The sequence below is a fragment of the Gadus chalcogrammus genome, chromosome 2 (genome assembly GCF_026213295.1).
Source record: "Gadus chalcogrammus isolate NIFS_2021 chromosome 2, NIFS_Gcha_1.0, whole genome shotgun sequence".
Taxonomy (NCBI): domain Eukaryota; kingdom Metazoa; phylum Chordata; class Actinopteri; order Gadiformes; family Gadidae; genus Gadus; species Gadus chalcogrammus.
In genome coordinates this window covers 17139217-17152840 of record NC_079413.1, presented here as the reverse complement: position 1 = coordinate 17152840, position 13624 = coordinate 17139217, and the positions used below count along the sequence as shown (strand labels likewise).

Here is a 13624-nt window from a genome sequence, read left to right as displayed (position 1 = left end):
TTTTCATTGTAGTTAGTGCAAACGACTTCAGTTCCCATGTTTTAGTGATACGATGTGCAGTTACACCCAGGTAATTGTTGTTACTCACAGAGGTCCAGTGGTCTCCTGCGAGGGCGACATAGTCAGCTACAGCCAAATCCTCTTCTTTCTTTTTCTTTTCCGTTTTGTAGAGGTCGTGGATTTTAGTCATTACTGTGCCTCTTGACGGTGGCTTGTAGAATGCGTCGCGTGAAGCAACTTGTAACACTTCCGCGAGGCCCTTGTCCTCGACAATATTAATCAGCCGACTGTCTTTTGCAATCCATTTGGCAATTTTTTGGGTCAAGTTCTCAGAAAAAGACTTACTTAATGCACGGCCTTCGTGAGCGTTGTCTGAAGCAAGCCCCCTGGTCTTGCCCCAGAACTTGAAGCGCCGACAAACGCATGCTTAGCGTTGATATGGTATTTTAGGCTGGAAGTGCTTCGGTGTTCCATCTTTGTTTTTTTTATATTCAAACTTTCCATCCAGAGGGCCAACAACTTATTTTGGTTCTGTATCCATCTTGTGTCTCAGCCAAAACTCTAGAGCGGCAAATAGCGGCGGCAAATAGCGGCGACAAGTGCAGAGTGGGAAACATTGGGCGGGTCATTTTGCGCATGCGTTAATGCGTTAAAGAAATTAACGCGTTAATTCCACAAAATAATCACCCTGCGTTAACGCATTAATTTTGACAGCCCTAGTTTATTGATTCGAAGGGTATGATGAAATACGTCAGGATGGCCGGGCGGTCTAAGGCGCTGCGTTCAGGTCGCAGTCTCCTCTGGAGGTGTGGGTTCGAAGCCCACTTCTGACACGCCTATTGGATCTCGTTGATTGTGATTATCTGTTCAAACTTTGTAATATGGAGAACATTTGGAAAAGGTAAGGAGGTTTAAACTCAAAGTGACAAACTACGTTGGGGTAGTGGAAATGTGTAATGATAGCGGTGTCTGTGTGTCTTTCTGCCTCAAGGCCGATATATGCTCTGTTTTAGACGTAACGCGTAAGCACGTAAGATACATAACCCCCCCTTGCGCGGTAAAATATCCCCCCTTACGTGCTTAAGTGCGTCGGCCAAAATTCCTGACTATGCGACTAAAACACTACGGCCCTACGCAGCTCGCAAAGATTGTGATTGGCCAGCTAACCACATCCTTTCAGGAGTCTCACATTTCCGGTTTTACAGCATAATAGCGCCATTTTTAAAAGGCCGTGACAGAAGCGAATGAAGAATTTTGAAGAAGGAGAAGAAGAAAACACAAGAACGAATTATGATAATTATAAATAGAAACAAGCCAGCGATTTCCACTTCCACGCCCACAGATTCGTTCGTTGCTCCCCCTACTGTTCTGGCGGAGAATCCCCTTGCAACACGCGCAATCCTTAAGGAATCTTAAAGGAACCGTAAATCAAAACTTGTCTAAAACAAGTCCCTTGTGTAAATTACGTGCTTACGTCTCTGCGTCTAAAACAACCCTAAATCGGCCTTCAGTCTCTTTACGGACATTTGAACACACAAGAGCAGTTTAACCATGATGGTGTAATGTGTTTCTTGATTCTAACAGCAATATGAAATTCTTCTGGATGGCCGAGCAGTCTAAGGCGCCGCGTTCAGGTCGTATTTACCTCTGGAGGTGTCTCCTCTATAGGCGTGGGTTCGAATCCCACTTCTGACAATACAATTGGATCTTGTTGATTGTGATTATCTGTTCAAACTTTGTAATATGGGGAACATTTGGAAAAGGTAAGGAGTTTTAGACTCAAAGTGACTGGCTGGCTACGGTGGGGTAGTGGAAATTGGAAATGAGAGGAGTGTCTCTCTGTCTCAATCTGTGTGCGTGTGTGTGCATTAGTTTATGTAATTAGTGTATCCCATGTAACTATGGTAACGTTACAGCGCATGGTAGCTCGGGTTTATTATCGGTCCTTGTTTTACGGACATTTAAACATACGAGAGCAGTAACCTTGATGGTGTGTTGTTTTTATTGATTCGAAGGGTGTGATGAAATACGTCAGGATGGCCGCGTGGTCTACGGTGCTGCGTTCAGGTCGCAGTCTCCTCTAGAGGCCCGGGTTCGAATCCCACTTCTGACACTACATCTAGATCTCGATTATTGTGATTATCTGTTCAATCTTTGTAAAATGGAGAACATTTGTAAAGTTAAGGAGATTTAAACTCAAAGTGACTGGCTGGCTACGGTGGGGTAGAGGAAATGGGTAATGAGAGGGGTGTCATTGTGTCTGTGCATTCGTTTATGTAAGTAGTGTAATCCATGTAACTATGGTAAGGCTACAGCGCATGGTAGCTGGGGTTTATTAATATCGGTCCTTCTTTTACGGACATTTGAACATACGAGAGCAGTAACCATGATGGCGTTTTGTGTTGATTGATTCGAAAGGTCTGATGAAATACGTCAGGATGGCCGAGCGGTCTAAGGCGCTGCGTTCAGGTCGCAGTCTCCCCTGGAGGCGTGGGTTCGAATCCCACTTCTGACATTACATTTGGATCTCGTTGATTGTGATTATCTGTTCAAACTTTGTAATATGGAGAACATTTGGAAAAGGTATGGAGATTTAAACTCAATGGCCATCATTTATCAAACGAGCGTACGACAGAAAACGTGCGTAAAATGGATCTAGCCTACGCTCATTTCAACGTTGAGCTTGGCATTTATCAATTTGAACGTGAGCGCAGGCTGCGATGAAATCTCACGTCAGGTCTGAGCTCGTGTACGCAAGTTTTTTTGGCGCAACACACGGGTATTTCACTGATGAATAGAGCAGCACAAGTAGCCCATGTTGCACATCTGTATTAATTACTAAATAAATTGGAATTAGCCCAGCCGTTCAAACAATTACAAACAAGTCAGCCCTAATTAAAAACAGTATTGCTATGAAAATAATTAGAATGTGACAGGTGAAATGTTTATTCAGCTGTCTATATAAACAGGAGCTTTGCCAAATAGGTGGTCGAGTCGCAGCAATGGCAGATCTGGCTGTTAGAGGACCTCAACGCGCGTCTAAGACGAGAGAGAGTTTTTCGAGAGCGATGAATGGCTCTTGAGTCGTTTTCGTCTCCCAAGGCATCTCCTAATGGAGCTATGCAATGCTTTGGAGCCACAGTTAAGGCGAGAAACTAGGCGTCTAAACGCAATACCTGTGCCAGTGCAGGTGTGCTCTACCTTGGGGTTTTTGGCCACCGGGACCTTTCAGCGGGAGATCGGGGACAGGTCTGGTATTTCCCAGCCAAGTATCCGAACCATGCCAGCAGTTTTGGCAGCTATACTGTCCCTCTCTGAACGTTATATTAAATTCCATACACTAACGATCAGCAAACTGGAATCAAACGGGATTTTTATGCTATTGCTATGTTTCCAAATGTGATTGGTGCGGTTGATTGTACCCATGTGCGTATGAAGCCACCATCTATTAATGATTAAGCGTACATCAACCGCAAAAGCTACCATTCAGTTAATGTTCCGATTATTTGCGATGCCAGAATGTCAATCCTGAACATGGTAGCCCGATGGCCTGGGGGCACGCACGATTCTTTTATTTTCCAAAATAGCAACGTTGGGCATCGTCTACATCAGGGCGCACTACATGGTCAGAGTCATCTCGGTGAGTTACGCTGCAGTCGCACTGCACCGGCCTCCTCCCGTTTCTTGCTTGGCCGGCTTCACAGCCGCAACACGTTTTTTGGTGATGAGCTTCATGTCGGACCATTTTTTCTTCACCTTATTCGGAATTAAATAACTTTAACGGAATGCAAACAATAGCATATATGTGAAATGTTTTAAGCTGGATAACAGAAGTTGTACATTTAATTTATTATTTAATTAATTTAATTAACAAACCTCTTCCGTAGCCCGACGAACATTGGAAACAATATTCACTGCAACAGTTATTTCCTTCCATATAGCATTCTTTTGCTGGCCTTTAATGCCAGCTTTTAGGCTACCAAATAAAACCAGACGGTTCGCATCCACCAGTGACCCGAGCGTCTCCATTTGGGTCTCGGAAAAATTCCTCTATTTTACCGTTGGACGTTTCTCCATGTCGTAAAAGTTGGGGGCGAGACTTCTGAAGACGTGCTTTTATATGGGCGTATCACGTTCATTACGATCAATCTCAGCCGCCGTATTTATCAACACCAGGGGCCTCATGTACTAAGGTTGCGTACGCACAAAAACGTGGCGTACGTCCTTTTCCACGCTCACGTTCAGATGTACAAAACGTGAAATGACCGTAAAAATGTGCGGTCCCCACGCCAGCTCCAGAGCTGTCGTACGCACGTTTCTACAGCTATTGTTCCTTTGGCGACACTTAGAGGTGACGCTGGGAAACTGGGAAAAAAGGTGAAAACAATGACTCATCAGAGTGATATGCACATCAGAAGTCCTTTTTCGATCAGATTTTTAAGCGAATTAACTCTTAAAGCGAATTAATTTGTAGCGACATAAGAAGCGCCTAAACGGTTTTCCATCGACAGAATGATTATAGCGAATTAAAATTGTGTCACAATGCCCCGTGTTGAAGCGCATTTTTCTAACCCGCTAGATGATTTTCCGTTGTCAATGCGCATGCGCGACATTCTATATCGCTTCAGCCGTTTTCCATTACTTTTATGTCGCTAGAACTTTCCCAAAACCACCTCTGCAGAGCGAATTAACTTAGTGCGACAAAATCGGCGTTAGAGCGATATAACCCTTTTTCCATCACATATGTCGCACTAACTTTTGATGCGCATCATTTTAAAGCGCATTATCTTTTTGATGGAAAAAGGAGAGACACACTAATGAACAATTAACACACCTTGCAATTATATGGGTGGCTATAAAAGCATGCGCAATGGATGAAGAAAATTGTTTTAAGAATGGCTGCGTTAGCGTTGTTAGAGGACATCGCAAATGGTCAAATCCGAAGGGCGCTGGAGACGCCGGGGCCGACGGAGGAGACGCCGGGGCCGACGGAGGAGACGCCGGGGCCGACGGAGCAATCCGTGCCCTCTCCTTGCTTGTCTATTCAAAAATAAAAAATGTAAGTTAATAAACACGAGTCAAAGTCTTTAATATCCTGGCATCTTTACGCACGACTTATGTGTATTGCAAGCAGCCAATTGACCAGTATAATTACAGCATTTATGACTTCAGCATATTTACCGTGGGGATGATCGGTGTCCCCTTCATGGGCTCCCACCACTCCGGTGAGAGCCGTGTCACCGATCAAAGCGGCCACTCTCAAATCGAAGGGGGAGAGTTCCCCCACTCCCGTCCCCCCACCTGTTGCGGTCACGCTTCGGCGATGGGCAGAAACCCTCCGCTTCACCTCCACCTTGGGGTCTGACCACTTCTTTTTAATTTCAGAGTGTGTGCGCTGCTGAGACCCCACTGCATTGACGGCCTCGCAAACACTCTCCCACTCACTTCTCTTTTGTTTTGCATTTATCCCTGTTGACAGGGTTCCAAATAGCATATGCTTGCGCATTTCTACCTCGTGGAGCAAAATCTCGAGCTCAGACTCCGTGAAGTTTCGTTTTTTGCCTCTGTTCATGGTGCCAGGTGATCGGATTACGAGGTGAATCTCAGGTCCAGAGGCCTATTTAAATGAAATTGCATATTCAAATGAGGGCGTGGACAGGGAGGAGTTTGGCACCTCGGCATGTGCGCTCAATTCCACGTGGATTGAGATGTACAAAAGAAACGTGCTTGGATCCATGCGTTCGCACACTTTGATACATCTGAATTTATTTGTGCGTAAGACAGTTTCTTGGTTTTGGCGTACGCCAAGTTTTAGTATGAAATCCACGCAAGTCTTAGTACATGAGGCCCCAAGATCCTTCGTACGCTGGGATTGGTGTGATACGAAGGTTTCGTAAATCTCACGTGGGTCCTATCGTAAGATGAATCATGCGTTCAGATTTGCGCTCATTTCTACGTTCGTTTGATAAATGAGGGCCACTGTCTCAATCTGTGTGTTTGCACGTCCGTGTCGGTGCATTAGTTTATGTAAGTAGTGTAATCCATGTAACTATGGTAACGTTACAGCGCATGGTAGCTGGGGTTTATTATCGGTCCTTGTTGTACGGACATTTGAATATACGAGAGCAGTAACCATGATGGTGTGTTGTTTTTATTGATTCGAAGGGTATGATGACATACGTCAGGATGGCCGCGCGGTCTAAGGTGCTGCGTTCAGGTCGCATTTGGAAAAGGTAAGGAGATTTAAACTCAAAGTGACTGGCTGGCTACGGTGGGGTAGTGGAAATGGGTAATGAGAGGGGTGTCTTTCTGTCTCAATCTTTGTGTGCACGTCCGTGTCTGTGCATTAGTTTATGTAAGTAGTGTAATCCATGTAACTATGGTAAGGTTACAGCGCATGGTAGCTGGGGTTTATTATCGGTCCATGTTTTACGGACATTTGAACATACGAGAGCAGTAACCATGATGGCGTTTTGTGTTTATTGATTCGAAGGGTTTGATGAAATACGTCAGGATGGCCGAGCGGTCTAAGGCGCTGCGTTCAGGTCGCATTGTCCTATGGGGGTGTGGTTTCGAATCCCACTTCTGACAAGTTATATGGATCTTGTTGATTGTGATTATCTGTTCAAACTTAGCAATATGGAGAAAATTTGGAAAAGGTAAGGAGATTTAAACTCAAAGTGACTTGCTGGCTAATGTTGGGTAGTGGAAGTGGTTAATGAGATGGGTGTCTGCGTGTCATTCTGTCTCAATCTGTGTGCGTGCGTGTGCATTAGTTTATTTAAGTAGTGTAACCCATGTAACTATGGTAAGGTTACAGCGCATGGTAGCTGGGGTTTATTATCGGTCCATGTTTTACGGACATTTGAACATACGAGAGCAGTAACCATGATGGCGTTTTGTGTTTATTGATTCGAAGGGTTTGATGAAATACGTCAGGATGGCCGAGCGGTCTAAGGCGCTGCGTTCAGGTCGCATTGTCCTATGGGGGTGTGCTTTCGAATCCCACTTCTGACAAGTTATATGGATCTTCTTGATTGTGATTATCTGTTCAAACTTAGTAATATGGAGAAAATTTGGAAAAGGTAAGGAGATTTAAACTCAAAGTGACTTGCTGGCTAATGTTGGGTAGTGGAAGTGGTTAATGAGATGGGTGTCTGCGTGTCATTCTGTCTCAATCTGTGTGCGTGCGTGTGCATTAGTTTATTTAAGTAGTGTAACCCATGTAACTATGGTAAAGTTACAGCGCATGGTAGCTGGGGTTTATTATCGGTCCATGTTTTACGGACATTTAAACATACGAGAGCAGTAACCATGATGGTGTGTTGTTTTTATTGATTCGAAGGGTATGTTGACATACGTCAGGATGGCCGCGCGGTCTAAGGAGCTGCGTTAAGGTCGTAGTCTCCTCTGGAGGAGAGTGTTCGAATCCCACTTCTGACACTACATCTAGATCTCGTTGATTGTGGTTATTTCTCCAAACTTTGCAAAGTGGTGAACATTTGGAAAAGGTAAGGAGATTTAAACTCAATGTGACTGGCTGGCTACGGTGGGGTAGAGGAAATGGGTAATGAGAGGGGTGTCATTCTGTAACAATCTGTGTGTCTGTGCATTAGTTTATGTAAGTAGTGTAATCCATGTAACTATGGTAAGGTTACAGCGCATGGTAGCTGGCGGTTATTATCGGTCCTTGTTTTACGGACATTTGAACATACAAGAGCAGTAACCATGATGGCGTTTTGTGTTTATTGATTCGAAGGGTAATGTTGAAATACGTCAAGATGGCCGAGCGGTCTAAGGTTTCGTTTTTTGCCTCTGTTCATGGTGCCAGGTGATCGGATTACGAGGTGAATCTCAGGTCCAGAGGCCTATTTAAATGAAATTGCATATTCAAATGAGGGCGTGGACAGGGAGGAGTTTGGCACCTCGGCATGTGCGCTCAATTCCACGTGGATTGAGATGTACAAAAGAAACGTGCTTGGATCCATGCGTTCGCACACTTTGATACATCTGAATTTATTTGTGCGTAAGACAGTTTCTTGGTTTTGGCGTACGCCAAGTTTTAGTATGAAATCCACGCAAGTCTTAGTACATGAGGCCCCAAGATCCTTCGTACGCTGGGATTGGTGTGATACGAAGGTTTCGTAAATCTCACGTGGGTCCTATCGTAAGATGAATCATGCGTTCAGATTTGCGCTCATTTCTACGTTCGTTTGATAAATGAGGGCCACTGTCTCAATCTGTGTGTTTGCACGTCCGTGTCGGTGCATTAGTTTATGTAAGTAGTGTAATCCATGTAACTATGGTAACGTTACAGCGCATGGTAGCTGGGGTTTATTATCGGTCCTTGTTGTACGGACATTTGAATATACGAGAGCAGTAACCATGATGGTGTGTTGTTTTTATTGATTCGAAGGGTATGATGACATACGTCAGGATGGCCGCGCGGTCTAAGGTGCTGCGTTCAGGTCGCATTTGGAAAAGGTAAGGAGATTTAAACTCAAAGTGACTGGCTGGCTACGGTGGGGTAGTGGAAATGGGTAATGAGAGGGGTGTCTTTCTGTCTCAATCTTTGTGTGCACGTCCGTGTCTGTGCATTAGTTTATGTAAGTAGTGTAATCCATGTAACTATGGTAAGGTTACAGCGCATGGTAGCTGGGGTTTATTATCGGTCCATGTTTTACGGACATTTGAACATACGAGAGCAGTAACCATGATGGCGTTTTGTGTTTATTGATTCGAAGGGTTTGATGAAATACGTCAGGATGGCCGAGCGGTCTAAGGCGCTGCGTTCAGGTCGCATTGTCCTATGGGGGTGTGCTTTCGAATCCCACTTCTGACAAGTTATATGGATCTTCTTGATTGTGATTATCTGTTCAAACTTAGTAATATGGAGAAAATTTGGAAAAGGTAAGGAGATTTAAACTCAAAGTGACTTGCTGGCTAATGTTGGGTAGTGGAAGTGGTTAATGAGATGGGTGTCTGCGTGTCATTCTGTCTCAATCTGTGTGCGTGCGTGTGCATTAGTTTATTTAAGTAGTGTAACCCATGTAACTATGGTAAAGTTACAGCGCATGGTAGCTGGGGTTTATTATCGGTCCATGTTTTACGGACATTTAAACATACGAGAGCAGTAACCATGATGGTGTGTTGTTTTTATTGATTCGAAGGGTATGTTGACATACGTCAGGATGGCCGCGCGGTCTAAGGAGCTGCGTTAAGGTCGTAGTCTCCTCTGGAGGAGAGTGTTCGAATCCCACTTCTGACACTACATCTAGATCTCGTTGATTGTGGTTATTTCTCCAAACTTTGCAAAGTGGTGAACATTTGGAAAAGGTAAGGAGATTTAAACTCAATGTGACTGGCTGGCTACGGTGGGGTAGAGGAAATGGGTAATGAGAGGGGTGTCATTCTGTAACAATCTGTGTGTCTGTGCATTAGTTTATGTAAGTAGTGTAATCCATGTAACTATGGTAAGGTTACAGCGCATGGTAGCTGGCGGTTATTATCGGTCCTTGTTTTACGGACATTTGAACATACAAGAGCAGTAACCATGATGGCGTTTTGTGTTTATTGATTCGAAGGGTAATGTTGAAATACGTCAAGATGGCCGAGCGGTCTAAGGTTTCGTTTTTTGCCTCTGTTCATGGTGCCAGGTGATCGGATTACGAGGTGAATCTCAGGTCCAGAGGCCTATTTAAATGAAATTGCATATTCAAATGAGGGCGTGGACAGGGAGGAGTTTGGCACCTCGGCATGTGCGCTCAATTCCACGTGGATTGAGATGTACAAAAGAAACGTGCTTGGATCCATGCGTTCGCACACTTTGATACATCTGAATTTATTTGTGCGTAAGACAGTTTCTTGGTTTTGGCGTACGCCAAGTTTTAGTATGAAATCCACGCAAGTCTTAGTACATGAGGCCCCAAGATCCTTCGTACGCTGGGATTGGTGTGATACGAAGGTTTCGTAAATCTCACGTGGGTCCTATCGTAAGATGAATCATGCGTTCAGATTTGCGCTCATTTCTACGTTCGTTTGATAAATGAGGGCCACTGTCTCAATCTGTGTGTTTGCACGTCCGTGTCGGTGCATTAGTTTATGTAAGTAGTGTAATCCATGTAACTATGGTAACGTTACAGCGCATGGTAGCTGGGGTTTATTATCGGTCCTTGTTGTACGGACATTTGAATATACGAGAGCAGTAACCATGATGGTGTGTTGTTTTTATTGATTCGAAGGGTATGATGACATACGTCAGGATGGCCGCGCGGTCTAAGGTGCTGCGTTCAGGTCGCATTTGGAAAAGGTAAGGAGATTTAAACTCAAAGTGACTGGCTGGCTACGGTGGGGTAGTGGAAATGGGTAATGAGAGGGGTGTCTTTCTGTCTCAATCTTTGTGTGCACGTCCGTGTCTGTGCATTAGTTTATGTAAGTAGTGTAATCCATGTAACTATGGTAAGGTTACAGCGCATGGTAGCTGGGGTTTATTATCGGTCCATGTTTTACGGACATTTGAACATACGAGAGCAGTAACCATGATGGCGTTTTGTGTTTATTGATTCGAAGGGTTTGATGAAATACGTCAGGATGGCCGAGCGGTCTAAGGCGCTGCGTTCAGGTCGCATTGTCCTATGGGGGTGTGGTTTCGAATCCCACTTCTGACAAGTTATATGGATCTTCTTGATTGTGATTATCTGTTCAAACTTAGTAATATGGAGAAAATTTGGAAAAGGTAAGGAGATTTAAACTCAAAGTGACTTGCTGGCTAATGTTGGGTAGTGGAAGTGGTTAATGAGATGGGTGTCTGCGTGTCATTCTGTCTCAATCTGTGTGCGTGTGTGTGCATTAGTTTATTTAAGTAGTGTAACCCATGTAACTATGGTAAAGTTACAGCGCATGGTAGCTGGGATTTATTATCGGTCCATGTTTTACGGACATTTAAACATACGAGAGCAGTAACCATGATGGTGTGTTGTTTTTATTGATTCGAAGGGTATGTTGACATACGTCAGGATGGCCGCGCGGTCTAAGGAGCTGCGTTAAGGTCGTAGTCTCCTCTGGAGGAGAGTGTTCGAATCCCACTTCTGACACTACATCTAGATCTCGTTGATTGTGGTTATTTTTCCAAACTTTGCAAAATGGTGAACATTTGGAAAAGGTAAGGAGATTTAAACTCAATGTGACTGGCTGGCTACGGTGGGGTAGAGGAAATGGGTAATGAGAGGGGTGTCATTCTGTAACAATCTGTGTGTCTGTGCATTAGTTTATGTAAGTAGTGTAATCCATGTAACTATGGTAAGGTTACAGCGCATGGTAGCTGGCGGTTATTATCGGTCCTTGTTTTACGGACATTTGAACATACAAGAGCAGTAACCATGATGGCGTTTTGTGTTTATTGATTCGAAGGGTAATGTTGAAATACGTCAAGATGGCCGAGCGGTCTAAGGCGCTGCGTTCAGGTCGCAGTCTCCTCTGGAGCCGTGGGTTCGATTCCCACATCGGAGAAGACATTTGGATCTCGTTGATTGTGATTATCTGTTCAAACTTTTTAATATGGAGAACATTTGGAAAAGGTAAGGAGGTTTAAACTCAAAGTGACTGGCTGGCTACTTTGGGGTAGTAGAAAGGGGAAATGAGAGGGGTGTCTTTCTGTCTCAATCTGTGTGTTTGCACGTCTGTGTCGGTGCATTAGTTTATGTAAGTAGTGTAATCCATGTAACTATGGTAACGTTACAGCGCATGGTAGCTGGGGTTTATTATCGGTCCTTGTTGTACGGACATTTGAACATACGAGAGCAGTAACCATGATGGTGTGTTGTGTTTATTGATTCGAAGGGTAATGTTGAATTATGTCAGGATGGCCGAGCGGTCTAAGGCGCTGCGTTCAGGTCGCAGTCTCCTCTGGAGGCGTGGGTTCGATTCCCACATCGGAGAAGACATTTGGATCTCGTTGATTGTGATAATCTGTTCAAACTTTTTAATATGGAGAACATTTGGAAAAGGTAAGGAGGTTTAAACTCAAAGTGACTGGCTGGCTACTTTGGGGTAGTAGAAAGGGGAAATGAGAGGGGTGTCTTTCTGTCTCAATCTGTGTGTTTGCACGTCTGTGTCGGTGCATTAGTTTATGTAAGTAGTGTAATCCATGTAACTATGGTAACGTTACAGCGCATGGTAGCTGGGGTTTATTATCGGTCCTTGTTGTACGGACATTTGCACATACGAGAACCGTAACCATGATGGTGTGTTGTGTTTATTGATTCGAAGGGTAATGTTGAAATTCGTCTGGATGGCCGAGCGGTCTAAGGCGCTGCGTTCAGGTCGCAGTCTCCTCTGGAGGCATGGGTTCGAATCCCACTGCTGACACTACATTTTGATCTTGTTGATTGTGATTATCTGTTCAAATTTTGTAATATGGAGAACATTTGGAAAAGGAAAGGAGGTTTAAACTCAAAGTGACTGGCTGGCTACTTTGGGGTAGTAGAAATGGGAAATGAGAGCGGTGTCTTTCTGTCTCAATCTGTGTGTTTGCACGTCCGTGTCGGTGCATTAGTTTATGTAAGTAGTGTAATCCATGTAACTATGGTAACGTTACAGCGCATGGTAGCAGGGGGTTTATTATCGGTCCTTGTTTTGAGGACATTTGAACATACGAGAGCAGTAACCATGATGGTGTGTTGTGTTTATTGATTCGAATGTTGTGTTGAAATTTGTCAGGATGGCCGAGCGGTCTAAGGCGCTGCGTTCAGGTCGCAGTCTCCTCTGGAGGCGTGGGTTCGATTCCCACATCGGAGAAGACATTTGGATCTCGTTGATTGTGATTATCTGTTCAAACTTTTTAATATGGAGAACATTTGGAAAAGGTAAGGAGGTTTAAACTCAAAGTGACTGGCTGGCTACTTTGGGGTAGTAGAAAGGGGAAATGAGAGGGGTGTCTTTCTGTCTCAATCTGTGTGTTTGCACGTCTGTGTCGGTGCATTAGTTTATGTAAGTAGTGTAATCCATGTAACTATGGTAACGTTACAGCGCATGGTAGCTGGGGTTTATTATCGGTCCTTATTTTACGGACATTTAAACATACGAGAGCAGTAACCATGATGGTGTGTTGTTTTTATTGATTCGATGGGTATGATGACATACGTGAGGATGGCCGCGCGGTCTAAGGTGCTGCGTTCAGGTCGCAGTATCCTCTGGAGACGCGGGTTCGAATCCCAGTTCCGACACTACATCTAGTTCTCGTTGATTGTGTTTATCTGTTCAAACCTTGTAATATGGAGAAAATTTGTAAATGGTGAGGACATTTACACTCAAAGTGACTCGCTGGCTAATGTTGGGTAGTGGAAATGGTTAATGAGATGGGTGTCTGCTAGGGATGCAAACAATTAATCGATTATCGATTAATTGTCGATAAGAGATTACTCGATTAAAATAAATTACTTGCAATCAATCGCATTTTAACCCGTAATTCCCCAACCGTCCACGTGAGGGCGCACTTGACGCCAGACGTACTTGACGCACACGCGGGAACACAAGCGGGAACACAAGCAAAGCAGTGCCGTGTTCCAATACCCGTACTTCCATGAGTATACTTAAAGGAAGTATACTATCCGCACTGGCTACTACG

The 13624-nt window shown here is 44.3% G+C and overlaps 1 non-coding gene across 1 annotated transcript; it reads left to right on the top strand.

Moving 5' to 3' along the window:
* The first annotated feature begins 2432 nt into the window (after positions 1–2432).
* trnal-cag (transfer RNA leucine (anticodon CAG)) lies at positions 2433–2515 on the top strand. The gene has a single exon. It is a non-coding gene; the product is annotated as a tRNA-Leu (tRNA).
* The last annotated feature ends 11109 nt before the right edge of the window (positions 2516–13624 follow it).